Consider the following 15,978-nt stretch of genomic DNA (forward strand, 5'->3'; position numbering starts at 1 on the left):
AATTTTTTTAACAAAAACTGAGAAAATTTTAATTAACAATACGTTCGGCCATATTTCAAAATCTAAGCTGTCAGAAACATACACTTCTCTAACAATTATGTATTAAAATACATTTTCATGATAAAACAAATGGGTGTGGTTATTTCGCATTGTTATCTTGGCCTGTGATAATGTTGCGGCCCACTTCAAATAGCGCTTCTGAGAATGTGGCCCGCGGAAGAAAAAGGTTGAGTATGGCTGATTTAAACTAAACACACAAGAAAAACTGCAACTTCTGGAAGGCCAGCTAACATAAATCGTAAAGTTATCGTTTTACGGGTTTTATTTACTTATTACAATATGTCGATATTGGCTTAGTGTAACATTTAGCACCGTTTTCTTTGGAACCACATGCCTCAAAATAGGCCTTAAATAATTTTTTACTCCCGATATTCCTCAAAAGTTTCAAACAGTACTTGAAACGGCATCTTGTATCAACAACTAGATGTCTTTTCAAGTACTGTTTGAACTTATATTTCCAATGTAAATTTTGTATAACAGTGTTAATATTCGTACAACAGATCTGTAAAGTGCATTTTATTGGACTATAATAGTCTATCAAAATATTGTACTAATATTATAATTCTATCATTCTGCTCTCTCTCTCTCTCTCTATATATATATATATAATTGTACTGGGCACCAATACTTTAATATTGCAATATTGCAGAATATTTTTAACTGCTTATGTTTCTCTGTCGGTAAAGTCATTATAAATGCACCTTCTCCCACGTTTCGATAAAAAATGGTTAGATGATGATACTATGTTCTTCATCACAGCAAACTGTGAACTTTTGTGAATTCTTCCTTCTTGTGCATCTCTTACGGTTCACAACGAAAACTGCAGTTTTGTTTTTAACATATCCAATAAAGCAGCAATGAGCTTTACCTGAGACGATAATGTTTCGTTTAAAATTAAAGTTCTGAATTAAATATGTATTTAGCCATCATGAATTTCTTGAACATTCTTACCACAAATCAAAATTAGTGACAGTGATAACATTTTAAACATGTTTGCCATTTTGTTTTAAAATCATATCATTCTTATTGAAATAACATTATTGTACACATCGTCGCAATTTAAAAGTCTTATATTACATAAAATCATGCATTAATCAAGTCTGTCGTGCTTTTTGTATAAACATAAGAATAAAAGTATTGAACAAATCACTTCGGGGAAAACGAAACAAAAAACTGATTTATTAATCGAAATATAATTCAGATATTAATTTTCATCATATTTAAAATAAAATCACGTAAATGTAATTTATATTTACTAAATACTGTTAAACACTTATATTATACGGTATTTTCTCCCTCCTTTCTGCATGCCTTGGTGGTGTAACGGTAGCACACTCGACGTGTATTCGAGAGCCGGTGAGGGCGTTTCTCATTTTTTATGTTTCCTGCGTCAAAACGCCTAATGATTCTATAATAATATTTGTACATATAACACGTACAGTACATTAAACGTAAATTGCTGAATGTACGAGGAATTTATATAGATATTGTTCCTAGGTTTCTACTCAAATGATTCAATTATTATCAAATAAGCATAATAGGAGGCTACTTTAGTCTATTTATAATTGAATAATGATATTCCCTTTGCAAACATTTGCTTTAAAGTTACTCAGACCGTTTTGCATTCTTCAGTGTCCCCCACAAGTAGTAAATAATTATTATAAAATGCACTTTAATACAATTTCTATTATTGAGGTATCAGGAAATTTGCTGAATATTGCATATTGAAGTTTATTGGTAATTATTTCTTAAAATTAGCTCTGCATGTAAAACATAACATTTATGACAATATGTATGTGTTCACTTACAAGGTTCATATAACTCATATATTTTCACAACGTATTCCTTTGGCGATATTTGCAGAAAATTCGTTAGTGATTCATAAATTTACATAAACAGTAGCGTTTGGAAAACATTTCAGTAATCACTCATTTAGCTAAAGTTGCCCATAATATGTGAAGTAGAACGTTGCAATTGATACCTCTTACCGTGCCCAGCGTATTTTTGGAGTCATTTTAGCATTAAAACTTAAGATTCCGATGATATGAAGAATCCTCTAAATAGGACAATGGGACAATAAGTGTGCAATTGACACGTTCTTTCCCTCTTTATAAATAAGAGTAAAAAAAATTCTAGTGTTTCACCCCTGCTGAGTTATGTCAGTGCAAAGGTTTCTGAAGTTAGAGGAAGCATTAGAACTATTCAATAGTTTTGATTCAGATGAGAGCGAAGTTGAAATTGCTGTGTTACCACCAGATGCCAGTGAACTAACTGACGAAGATGAAGGGGAAGAGAATGAAGTAAATACTGGTGATATTATTGTAACTGATGTTCCTGGGTCTCTGTAGGTTATAACTGAAGATCCAGCTTGAACCGTCCACAAGCTCTAGTGTTTCCTAAGAGTAGAAAAAAAGCTAAAAGACACCAGTCATCTTGGATAAAGAATAAATCACCACAATATACAAAATGGAAAACACAGAATGAATCAATTGCAAGTGACTTGTTGAAGCAGATGGAAACTGCATTGAAAGATAAAACTCCATCAGAGCTTTTTGAGCAGTTTTATTTCAGTGAAGTCTGCGATCTCATTGTAAAAGAAACTGTGCGTTATGCAACAGATGTAAAACACGAACACGATTTCTTGACCACTGCCAACGAAATACGTGTTTTTATCGGAATTTTGTTTCTAACTGTTCATTATTCAAATACTTGCGAACGTGACTACTGTTCAGATGCGGGAAAGAATCTGATGCGAGAAATGATACTTCTCTTGATACTCGGTTTGTGATGAAACTAACACAGAATATTATGAATCCTTCAAGCTACACTTTATATTTTGATAACCTTTTTACTAGCACTTATCTTTTGAAAAGTCTTGCTGAACAGAGTTTTCGAGCTACAGTAACCATACGAGAAAATCGGATAAATCACGAGTTTCCTTTAGAAGAATCTAAGTCTATGCGGAAGAAAGAAAGAGGCACATCTGATTTTGCAGTTGACGAGAAATCTGAGATTTTCCTGGTGAGATGGAATGAAAATAGTACTGTCACTGTTGCTACAAATTTCAGCACTTTACAACCATTCTTTGATCTGAAAAGGCGAGTAAGAGGACACAAAGATAAAGTTAACGTAAAGATGCCAAATTTGATTAATTCTTACAACAAACGTATGGGCGGTGTGGATCACCACGACTGGTTGGCTGAACTTTATTCCATTAAAATTCGTGGAAAAAGTGGTACTGGTCACTTTTTATACGTTCGCTGGATATGGCTATCGTAAATGCCTGGATAATTCAAAAACCTCTGAATAAAAATGAAGCTCTAAACTTGAAGGAGTTCCGAAGAGCTGTAACAACAGTTTATCTAAAAGAAACTGTGATAATAACAAAAGGTAGACCTAGGATCTGGACTGTACCTTCTGATGCAAAAGAAGACATCCGTAAAGATAGTGTTGGTCATTTTTTACTAAAGCGAAAAAAACAGCGGCTACAAAGAAAAACCTAAAATATACTTTGGCAAATGTGACAAAACACTTTGTCAGGCTGGCTTTGGACCTTTCCACCAAGATTAGAGTGAAATTCATCTGAAAAGTGAACTATCTTGTAAATAAGGAAGTATTAGTCGAATAAAGTAAAATTTGTACACGGAAATCACTTTTCTGCATTGAATAGAACACTAAAAACATGTAAGTGCAAATTCTATCCCCTTTATCCCAGTGTCCTATTTAGAGGACGGGCCAGATTTCTTATATAAAATATAAAAAATTTTCTAATTTTGTTATATTTAGATTTTTTACCTTTAATTAACCTTAGAAAATATCATTCTTTTCAAATTTGAACAAAATAAATAAATTGGAATAAAATGGGTTAAGGAAAACACCTCATGTTTGTTATACATAAAGAAAACCTTTAAAATATCCGGGCTCCGAATTCAAGCATGATAGAACTTCCCATTTAGGAGTGTTGTTCATAACAAAACTGGAAAGCGAAAGTAACTGGATTCTTACTATATTTTCCTTACAGTCTTACTTACACATAAATTATACGGTTACATTTTGTAAAATAAAGTTTTATCCAAACATAGAGAATTTTTTACCATAGTAGGTATACATTAGAGTATAAAAATTATTTTAATGACCAAAAAATATCTTGTTCTTGTTGTTAAAAATTTTACTATACCTATAATTCTGATAATATGATGATTGCTCGATCAGATACAAGTTAGACCAGTTCTAGACGCAGTGTGAAGTATATGACAATTTAATGAACGAAACAATTATATAAAAACTAAAACCTCTTTATTCTCGACCATTTGCGTATATATATATATATATGTCTTTAAAAATAGGAACAAAATAAATGATAACAAAATTGAATTAAATTGCCTTTTAGCTTCACCGCCTTTCAGTTTTGGAAGAAAGACAACTGTTACTAATAGAACGTGGAAAGTACAGAAGCCGACATAATAGCACTAGAAACTCTGATTACCGTAATTATCGTATAATAGACAATAAAGTATTTAATTCACTTCCTTTCTTCTATTTTACATTTTACAATTGAAAAGTTTTGCTTTATTATTTTTGCCGTGTAAACTTGTTTTACAGTAGATGTATATAAAATTTAATAATTTAATATAATTAGTTTTGTTTACTTGATACATATATATATATATATATACGAGAAAACAAAACCAAAACACGAACAATAAGTTTTAATACATATTTCACCTTAAACGTACATAAATCTGCAATAGGACAAAGTAAATTAGTTAAAAAAATTAATAGTGGGAGAACTCTTATAATTAAAAAGATTATGCAAATATGCAAGGAGGACGAATATTGATATATAATTTGTCATTATATGCATATATTTACATAAAGATATGTATACACACTTGCTCAGATTGAAAACACAAAGTTTGTTATTTAGTGCTTGAAGTAAAATAGAAATCTGAACAACTACTTATAGAAATTATGTTTTACGAATATAAACGTTTTCGCTGTATTTTTTCTCAAACTGTTGTTCTTTTATAATTATAGAATATTATTTTAAATATAATAAAGCATTAGTTTTTACATGAAATATAAAATAACATCTGAGTAAAAAATATAAAAGGAAACACTTTCATAATAAATATGTCATCAAAGTTATAATCGGAAGCTCTTAAAACATTGCTTACGATTTTAACTTCGAAATTAGGTATTTTAGACACAGTTGAGCTCAAATTTGCTTTTTAAAATATTGTAGCTTTGTAATTGATCGAGAAAACACTAATATGAAAGAAATTTGGGAATTTGAAATTTGGAAACATTTATCTGGCCAATTCACATTCCCTCGGCGCTACAGGAAAAAAATCAATTTCATAGCATAATTATTGATTAATATAGGTTAGAAAATAAAAGCAACTTAACGTAAATCTTCAGAAAAATCTCAAGCTCAAATCGCAGTTGAGGCATAGTTTTTAAAAAGTAGTATTTTTCGAGTACGCTTAGCTTTTCATCGACATGATTCGCAGTTGAGCCTATTATCGACATGATTCAAAGTGCAAGTATATGGATTACACTTCTAATAAAGTTTTCAAGCCTGGCAAGTTGACAATATAGTTGACAATATTTATTACTATGACAACTCGGCTTGCTTTTTCTAAAATGTCATCTAATTACAACCAGAATTTTCTAAGCACTTATTTCTTGTTATGATCCAGTGAGTCATTGATTCGGTAGCCTTTGATTCAACAATCACTGATTCGGAAACTAAGCAAATAAACTGATCTAAAACACAGATATCAATTCTCATTTTTTGCAAGGAACGTTTAACTGGAAATGAAATATTGTGCTCTTCTCTTGATTCTGAAATAACATGGTTGTCGTCTGTTTACTCCGAGTAGGATTCATGACGACCGTAGATACTTTAATTTACAAATTAAGGAGTAAACATCATGCCAGTGAACATTGTTTGATTGGCGAGTGGTAACACACAAGGAACTGATCCTGAGTGAAAAAAGGTGACTCCATTTTTACTTCCTTGTACGAAGTAAAAAGGAAGTATTGTAATCGCGAAAGGTTTCAGGCAGCATATTTCAGCAAAAATATCCATTTTGACCGTTTTCGAATGCAATTTAACGATGTATTTGCATGATATCTGTACGTAAGGACAGAATAAAAGACTCTTTTCCTCCAAAAAAATTATAAAACTGCTTTAAAATGAATTCTGAAGAAAATTTTTCGTGGCGTCTGTACGAACGTATATACGTACGTACGTACGTATCTCACATAACTCAAAAACGAGTAGCCTCAGAACGTTGAAATTTTGTATGTAGGACTACTATAACATGTATTGGTGCACCTCGTATTTTGCTTGCAATCGGCCGCGCCAAACGTATACAAATATATTTATATATATATCCACTCTGTTACCCGGCTCGGTGATCTCAGTTTCTTTACTCTTATATGTTTGTAAATTGTACATTTTTTGCTTTGAAAATGATTGAATTATGTTGTTTTTATCTTCCGGTTAAAGTTTTTATGCGTTTAGTAAATCTGTATGCAATATTTTTAGACTTTTCAACAATTTTAAAGTTTTTTAATTGCCGCTAAGCCTTTTTTTTATGGCGGCCATTGACTGTTTACATTTGAAACAGCAGACTAGTGGATTTGTTGCCAATCTAGAGAAACTTAGCTTCGCAACAACAAAGATAACGCCTTCATTTATTATTGCCAATTAAATCATGCTTAATCCTTTCTGGAATTTTTTCGAGGAAATAAGTGTTTAAGATTTACTTCGTAATTTTGTAACATAGATATTTTGAGTTTTTATGTATTTTTGCCTTCTCGCGAAGTGAAAACTGAATTAATTGAATGAGAAATACTCAATCGTCTGTGAAAAACTGTTCCTTTTTTGTTTTGTTTGCTTAATTTCTTTTATACATCATTCTAGCTTTATTATAGTATTTGAATAGAACATGTGGCAACGGTTAGATAATTCTATTTTTTAAATGATATAAATTTTGTGCATTATGAGTTATAATATGAACGAAATATATTACTGTTAAGTGAATCTAGCGCCAGAGTGTCGTTATGGTAAACAAATACTAGAGTGAATTTTAAAGAATACATTTATTCTATTGTGATTTATGCGCTGTCGGCGAAGTAGATTTAATTCAATCCAATAAATTTAAATGAAATGCAAGAAAAAATGCGTAGAATTTAATATTCCGTACAAGGAAGTCATGTGGTGTACACATCATATATTTTTATCAAGATATAATGCACACTTTTCTGAACATAACTCAATGCTTTCAGCTAAACGAAATATAATTGACTGTTGCACGTGCTCACAAAATTCCATTCTCACAGAGAAATTTTTGACAACAAATATGCCAGAACTTTTATCCGCATCTTAATTACTAGATTTGAAACTAGAAGACTCCCCTTTTCTCTTTTCCAGACTAAAGTTTCACTTCAAAAGTCTCAATAATGTAATGAGTGTAATAATATAATGAATTTCCGATATGTGTGAAACCAGAGGATGTGCCTAAAACCCCATTTATTTTCAAACCAGGAGTTCATGCTTTTCCTAGAATACCGTTTGGCCCAAGCAGAGCATACGTACCTTCCAAAGAGTCTTACGTTTATTTACTTATACGATATAATAGTCAATAGCGATACACCTGATGGACATAGTCTAGATTTTCACGAAATATGTTCGCTTCTAAAAGAAGAAAGTTTAAGACTGAATGAGGTTAAATATAAATTCGCAGCCAAAGAGCTTCGTTGCCTGGGCTACAAGATATCTCAAATGTGAATCAAAACCAAATGCTATAAAATCGTAGCGATAAAATATTATTCGTCGCTCAATATAGCAAAGAGGTTGGTCTCATTTTTTGGCTTGTGCTGCTGTTATAGGTCATTCATCAAATGTTTTGCTCATATAGTTATAATTCTGTATTAAATTTAAAAAGAAAAATATCTAGATTCACTTTTTCAGCAGAAAGAAACACGGCGTTTAAAAGACGTAAATCGACATTAATATGTCTTGAAATTTCCTGAAGCGCACGATAAATTAGAAATCTCCGCAGATTCGTCAGATTTTGCGGCACGGGCCGTGCTTTTACAAGACAGACAGCTGGCTGCTTATTCTAGTAAAACAAAACACTTAATCCAACTCTAAGAAATTATACCACTGCTCAGAGAGAAACTTTCTGTTGTACAGAAATTTTGAGTAAGAAGTTATCATCCGGACTCGTACGATGGGCTCTTAAATTGCAAAAATACAATTTGATATTTAAACATGCTACCGGAAAAGGAAGTTTTGTATCGGATGCTCAACCAAGAATCAAAATGACGAGGGAAAAGACGTGAAATATGGAATGCTAACTTCAGACAATTTTAGAATTACTACAAACTTATCTGAAAAATTCTGACCACTCTGAACACTATGATATGACGGGTAATAGAAACAAAGCTGCAAATTATAAAATTATTGTCAATCTTTTGTTCTGCTCCAAAGTGACAAATAATAATAATAATGAATTACGACCTTTATACGAATGAGTTTAAGATTAATCATTTTCCGGAAATTGCATTATGCGCCAATTTCAGGCCATCAGGCCAGGAAGGAAAGCAGTCCAGAGGGTAAATGAAGATCTTTATTTTCCACAACTACAAAAATTTTGAGTCAAAATATTAAACTTCTAACATTTATTATGTGATTAACGATATTAGTTATGGTCTGACCGGGTGCCTTTATTACATAAAATCGCTTTTCCTTAATAAAATAATGGAAATTCACCTATTACGTCCCTACCTTTGTCATGAAAAAAATAGAAACAGGTATTTGCTAATAATCGCGGATCATTTCTCAAAGTGGGTAGAAATTATTCTCCTCAAAACAGTTTCCGATAAAACTGTTGCAGATTCTTTCTTAAATAAATTTGTATTAAAGTACAGAGATCCACTTAGAATAATATCAGACAACATAAAACTGTTCATTAGTCAATTTTTAAGGACACACGTACAGGTCTTGGCATATAACATTATAAGATGATCTATTATCGATCGCTGTCGAACATTGGAGAACAGGGGAATAGAAAAATAGTTAAAATTATCCTCAGCTATGTACGAAATTATCACCAATGTTGGGATGTGTCAATAAACTATCAATTGCATTGTGAACGGCCAAACATGGTACAACTGAGAACTCGCCAGCTGAATTATTTCTTAGCGGAAAGTTAGTAACGTGCCTCGATAAACCTTTTTTTTTTTTTTTTTGTTAAAAAATAGTTTACGGAATTTAATGGGGAATGGGGAATGCATTCAGAAATTAGTGGAAGAGGCAGATAGAAATTCGGATATGGTTCGGGCGAAACAAAAGATTTACTACGCCAAGGAAAGGTGAGAAGTTGATTTTAATGCGAGAGGTAAGGTTTTGAAAATTAAAAAAATTTTTTGTACGTTTCAGAAAGTTAGTTTGTGGAATTTTGTTTTCCGTTCGAAGTCCCATTTTAATTAAGCGAGTAAGGAAAACAGTGCTATTTCTGAAAGGTCGTAGTGGTGAAAGCACCAAAGCAATTGTAGACCAGCTCAAGCGCTGAGTACCTTACTATGCCACACCCAAAAGGTATTTTCTGGAAATTACCTAGCGTAAGCAATGAAGGGTCATCTAGGAATGCGCCAGATACAGTGTTAACATCCGCAGTGCAATATCCGCAAAAAAAAAAAAAAAAAAAAAAAAAAAAAAAAAAGGGAAAGGAAGTAGGATATGGTGAAAAAGAGAAGAAAATACAGAAACTTGGACGAGCCTTCAAAAACCAAGCTACAGAGTTCGGGTGCAAAGAAGATAAGAATTTTATCGAAAAGTCAATGAATAATACAATGATCCCTCGGATGCGGCGGCCAGCCGAATGATTAAGCAACGACTGCTTGGAAGTTAACGAATAAGAAACTCAACTATAAAGATACCCACAGCGATGGGAAAATGTCAGATCAACCCAGCCACAATTTATGTTGCAAATGAGCATCAACATCATTATGATTAATAATGAGCTAGGCTAACAGTCGAAGTTCTAAGCGATCCAAAGGAAGCCGGAATTCCAACAAACTAAGCTGAAATGTATACGAAGAGATGACTAGTGACTCAAACGCTAGCGACAAATGGACATGCCAGGAAAGCAGCAGCCCAGTAGGAAAATACGTATTCATCCCACAAGTGCTCTTCCGTCCTTGAAGGAGTTTCAGTGGAAAACAATAGACGATTTCTAGACTAAGATAAAAGAAAAGTTAATTTATTTTCTTTAAATATAAGTTGATTTTGATGTCTTAGTGCAATATTTGTTATATAATATTGAGTTTTGCTTCAAGCGAGAACATCATACTTTTATTCAACATGAGAACTTTCAGGTTAGTTATAAATCTATCTTGAATCATTTTTAGTTTTAGCCTAAACATTATACTCTCTGTTTAGTCTAACAGGTTATGACAAGAAACCTTTTAGCACTATTGTAGAATAGATATTAGCAACTTTGTTCATTGTGAAGCAAAATTCAAATTGTAGTCATTTTAATGTGTATGAATTTTAATGTTTTTCATGAAGCACGTTTGTTAACTGCTTTTCAAAAATTAAGTGTTCTGTTAATTGTTTGGTAAAAATTAAGTGTTCTAATGATGTGTTTGATAAATTTAAAGCTTGTAAATAATGAGCGTAATTAAAGTAAAAGCTAGCACAGTGAATTTAAGTACTTAAAAGTTTGGCTCTTCAGGTAACACTTAAGAGATTTAATGAAAGTTAAGCTTAGAACATTAGGTATACACTCTTGAAAAAGGCCCTGTTGAGGTCTAGTGCGTCTAAGCTATTAAAAATGTAGGATTTTGTTTAGGAGGAAGTTTGTTAAAACTCTGCACGTTGTTATACGGACTTTCACGTATTACAGTGTTGGAAAGCGCAAGTGAGAAATTGAATTTAGAGAAATCAAAATATTCAAAACGTTTTGATGAGATGAAAGTGGCAGGCTAAAAAACATAAGTGGTAAGCCAGCTTCTAGTTTAATATTTAATTCTGTAGTCTTTGACTACTGTTCAACGTTTAATATAGATCTGACTATTGCATTTATTTGCATCACTACGAGTTGGAGTTGTAGCACCGTATGTTCCGTGTTCAGTTTAAACAAAAAGGTTGTTTTAAACCTTCCTAAGAGTTTTTCGTTTATCTCTGACATAAAGGTAATTCGCTCCTGTTAGGGTTATAGAGCTAAACTCAGCATGACGGTATCGAGTATAAACCTATGAAGTAGTAATTTAGTAGTAGTAGAATTATGTTGTCTGCTACGAAGTACACTGTTCAGTCTGACATTAATGTTTCATCTGTAACGCGTATATTTCCTTCACGTTGTCTAAACCATTATCCTTTAAATAGTATGTCAATATTTCTGAGAATAATTATTTTAAAACTCGCTCATATTCTCTAAAAAGTTCTTATAATATCTAACATAGTATGTGATTCTATGAAATTGATGTAAATAATCATTTAATTTATGCTATGCAGCTTTTAACTTATGATATACTGTTCTACTGTTTACTCTTGTACAAACACAGGATTCCTATGTAGTTCCATCAATATCCTTGTACATCCATGCAGCTCAACAACATTTGTTTAAATTATGTCGCCTGTTCAGTCCTCCTGGGTCTTGGTCGTGGTTCGCAGATAGTAGATTTTCTCCTCCAGAGGACACGCAATAACAGCGTAAACACATTAGCAGACTTGCTGTCATCATGGTGGTGCAGAAACAAGGGGGAAGAGGAACAGTAGGTAACTTGATTAAGGAAATAATACATATTGCTTTTAAAAATATGTGTTGTAGCATTTGGTACACGTGATAAATTTAATACCGGCAGAAAACATCAGATTAAAAGTAAAATTCGCATTTAAAATCTGCTCTAAAATGAAAAACTAAGGGCAGACAACGATTTCGATCAAAAACCCAAAATTAATTTTTCTTACACCTGGTTACCATGGCAGCATGACACAGATTTAGTAATGTAGTTTTTCCTCAATTATATCCTAAAACTTCGAAAGCTTTATTAATATACCACTCTTTATTCCTTAACATCAATAGAATTGAATTACTTTGCGAGGCTTGAGCAAGAAATTAATTTAAAGTTGACTGTTCTTCCTTAAATTAGAAAAGTCATGGTCAAACTCTAAAGAAATAAAAAAACACTTCCATTAGCGATGTTTACTTAAGGTTTTCTATCTTTTACAAAAGGAGAGGGGAAAAATTATGAAAGTACTTTTTTCTAACTTTTGGCAAAATGTTTTTTCACCTAAAGCTAAATGAAGAATAATGTGAAAGAGCGTTAAAAAAGTGTGCTAAGCGGAAAAAACTGTATTTTTTTTTATTTAAATTAAAGTTTTTATTTGCGAAGGTTAACATAAATGTGCAGTAAAATATTACAGTATACATTTGGTTTCTTTACAATAATCTTTCGGATCTGAATAAAAAAATCCTTCCCTTTTATTCTAGACAGCATTCATTTTTAAGATCTGCAGAAATAATAAGATTAATAGCACTTTTTGAGAAACACAAATGCTAACTGCTTAATCTTTTTAAAACGTTTCCCTGCATTCGTGCACTTCAAGAATATTTTTTAGTAATATTAAACCAAAATCAAGCTCAGTCATTTTAATAAAATTTGATTCGGGCAACATGAAAATGATTAACCGATGTGCTGCAATGATGTTTGAGATTGCCGATAATATTTGTAATAATTTGTAAATTTAAATTTATAAAACAAAATTATAAAAGCATATAAGTAGAAACTCAAAGAAGGAAAGCAAATTTTAAATTAGCGATATATTTGGGAAATCAGCCTTGAAAAACTGTTACGTTTATATAGAGAGATAGAGACAAAAATGTATTTAATGAAAAAAAGATTTAAATTATTGTAAATATTAATTAGGATAATTGTTTTGATACAAAACTTTGTCAAAGCTTAATTCAAGTCGAAAGTCATAATGACTAATAATTTGCAGTTGAAACTTTCTGCGCATTGCGGCGTGAAACAGTATGGTTTTGTAGAGATTGAAATAACACAAAATTATTGAAAATGATAAAGAAACGTAAAATAAAAAAGCTTTCTTTCTATCTGACACCGTTATATTTCTCTACAGGAATAGGAAAATTTTGTGAATAAGAAACAATAATAATTTGCGAATAGGAAAATGAAAATATAGTAATGCAATTAGTGTTATAGAAACAATGTTCCAAGACAATGTGTTTTAGTTTCTTTATGAAAACGCAGTGAAATTTCCACGAGACAACTCCTCTTGGCTCTCTGTTTTTTCTAGTAGAAGGAGGCCACTTAAGAGGTCGATGTTGTTCAAAATCTGTCGTCTCCGCGAAATTATAAAACTATACATGTAATTCCTTACAATCTTCTATGAAAAAAAATCTGATATGTACATCACGTGACTTCCTTGTACGGAATATTAAATTATACGCATTTTTCCTGGATTTAATTTATTAAATCTAGTTCGTCGATAGCGCAAAAACCACAATAAAATAAATGCGTTTTTTTTTTTTTTTTTTTTAATTCACTATATTTATTTACCATAGCGATACTCTAGCGCTAGGTTCGCTTAGCAGTGCTACATCTCATTCATTTTACAACTCAGAATGCAAGAAAATTATATTATATGAAGAATTATCTAATCGTTGCACATGTTCTATTCAAATACTATAATAAATCTAAAACTATGTATAAAAAAATTAAACAATTAAAAAGTAACCAGTTTTTCACAGACTATTTAGCGCTGCTTACCTTATGCGCATGCGCTACTCGTAAACATTCTCCTCTGCCCGAAACAAACTGGTGACAGTATTTCTCTTCAATTAATTCAGTTCTCCCTTCGCGGCAAAGCAAAAATAAGAAAACTTCAAAATATCTTCATTAAAAATTGAAAGATATAGAAAAACATGAAACACCAAATGCAGTTAAAAGTAATAAAAAAAAATTAAAAAAAAAAAAATCTGAAATTTTTCAGATTTTAAATTACGTCCAAAGGGGCGTTTTTTTAACGTTTTGAGTGTTACCTTTATTTATTAAATATCATGTTCTTTGCACTTAAACCATAAAATTCAGTTCAAGAGCAATATCGCAAAATAATGTTAAATTAAGCATATCTTTAGAATTTCCGATATACACAGTCTCGCGAGCTGGAGATAAAAGTATTTTTATATATATATAACGTTGCCATTTCTCGCTTTTAAAGCACTGAGTTTGTAAATCAAAAATTCGTTAAAGTTTTACAAAATATAAAATCTATAATAAAATAAATTCCAAATTTGGGATTTCAGATGCCCATATTCGCAGTAGGATTTCGTCATTCAAAATTCGATGGCTCTATGTATCATTGTTTTATCACAATGCGAGAAATAGACAATCATTTATGCAGATTTTTCATTATTTAATTTCTTCAAATATAATGCAGGACTCTAACATTTTGTGGCAACAGTTTGAAAAGTGAACCGACGTTTATGAGTCCGACGCAAAATGCCAGAACGAAAGCAATAGTCCTTCGGGACTGAAATCCCTTTGGACTAAAAAAAAAATTTTTAGAATTAAAATTACAGTTTCTTGTTGTTGCGAAGCTTAGTTTCTCTAGATTGGCCACAAATCCTCTGTTCTGCTAAGTTTCAAATGTAAACAAATATGGCTGCTATAGCGAAAGAATTAGATTTAGTCTTACTTAAACAACATTTAAATTGTTGATAAATCTACAACTACAACGTGCAGGTTAACTAAAGACATAAAAACCTTAACTTGAAGATAAGAACAACATAATTCAATCATTTTTAAAGCAAAAAGTGCACAATTTAGAAACATATAAGAATAAAAAAAACTGAGCTCACTGAACCGAGTAATAGAGTGGATATATATATCCACTCTGTTAGTCTCGGCTCAGTGAGATATATGTACACATATATTTATATACTTTTGGTGCGGCCGATTATAACCAAAATAGGAGGTGCACATCTTCATGTTATAGCAGTCCTATATACAAAATTGCAAGGTTCAGAGGCTATTCGTTTTTCAGTTATGCGAGATACATACGTATATACGCACGTACGTACAGACGCCACAGAAAATGCCTTCCATTTTACATCATTTATGTCCATTTTACGTCATTTATGTCCATTTTATATCAGTTTTATAATTTTTCGGGGAAAAAAAGAGTCCTTTGTTCTGTTTTTACGTACAGATGTCACGCAAAAACATCATCATCGCAGAAACATTCAACAGCGGTCAAAGTGTATATGTTCGTTGAAATATGATACCCGAAATTTTTTGCGATTACAATTCTTCCTTTTCACTTCGTACAAGGAAGTAAAAATCAGACGTGTACACCACATGTGTTCCTTGTACGAAATATTAAATTATACGAATTTTTCCTGCATTTCATTTAAACATATTTCCTCGAATTACATTAAATATGTTTCTCATTCAGTTAATTCAATGCTCACTTCAAGGCAAAAATATATAAAAACTTAAAATATCTTCATTAAAAAATGAAAGATATAGAAAAACATAAAACACCAAATACAGTTAAAACAAATTAAAAACAATTTTTACAATTAAAATTACAGTTTCTAGGCAAAAACAAGCAATTGGGCCTGAAGGCAAGAAGGCACATTTTTCGGTTAACAAACTTAAAGGTTTCCTTTTGGTCCCACTGGGCTAGACACTGAAGATGTAGAAAAATTAATCACTATTCTGTTTAGTTTCAAATGTAAACAAATATTGCTGCTATGGTAAAATTTAGGCTTAGCCGCGCTTAAATTGTTAATAATCTAAAAATATTACATGCCGATTAACAAACATAAAAACCTTAACTAGAATATAACAACGTAATTCAATCGTTTTTAA

The sequence above is a fragment of the Stegodyphus dumicola genome, chromosome 1, assembly GCF_044657685.1.
Source record: "Stegodyphus dumicola isolate Sdum_Otavi_A_Nest chromosome 1, ASM4465768v1".
NCBI lineage: Eukaryota > Metazoa > Arthropoda > Arachnida > Araneae > Eresidae > Stegodyphus > Stegodyphus dumicola.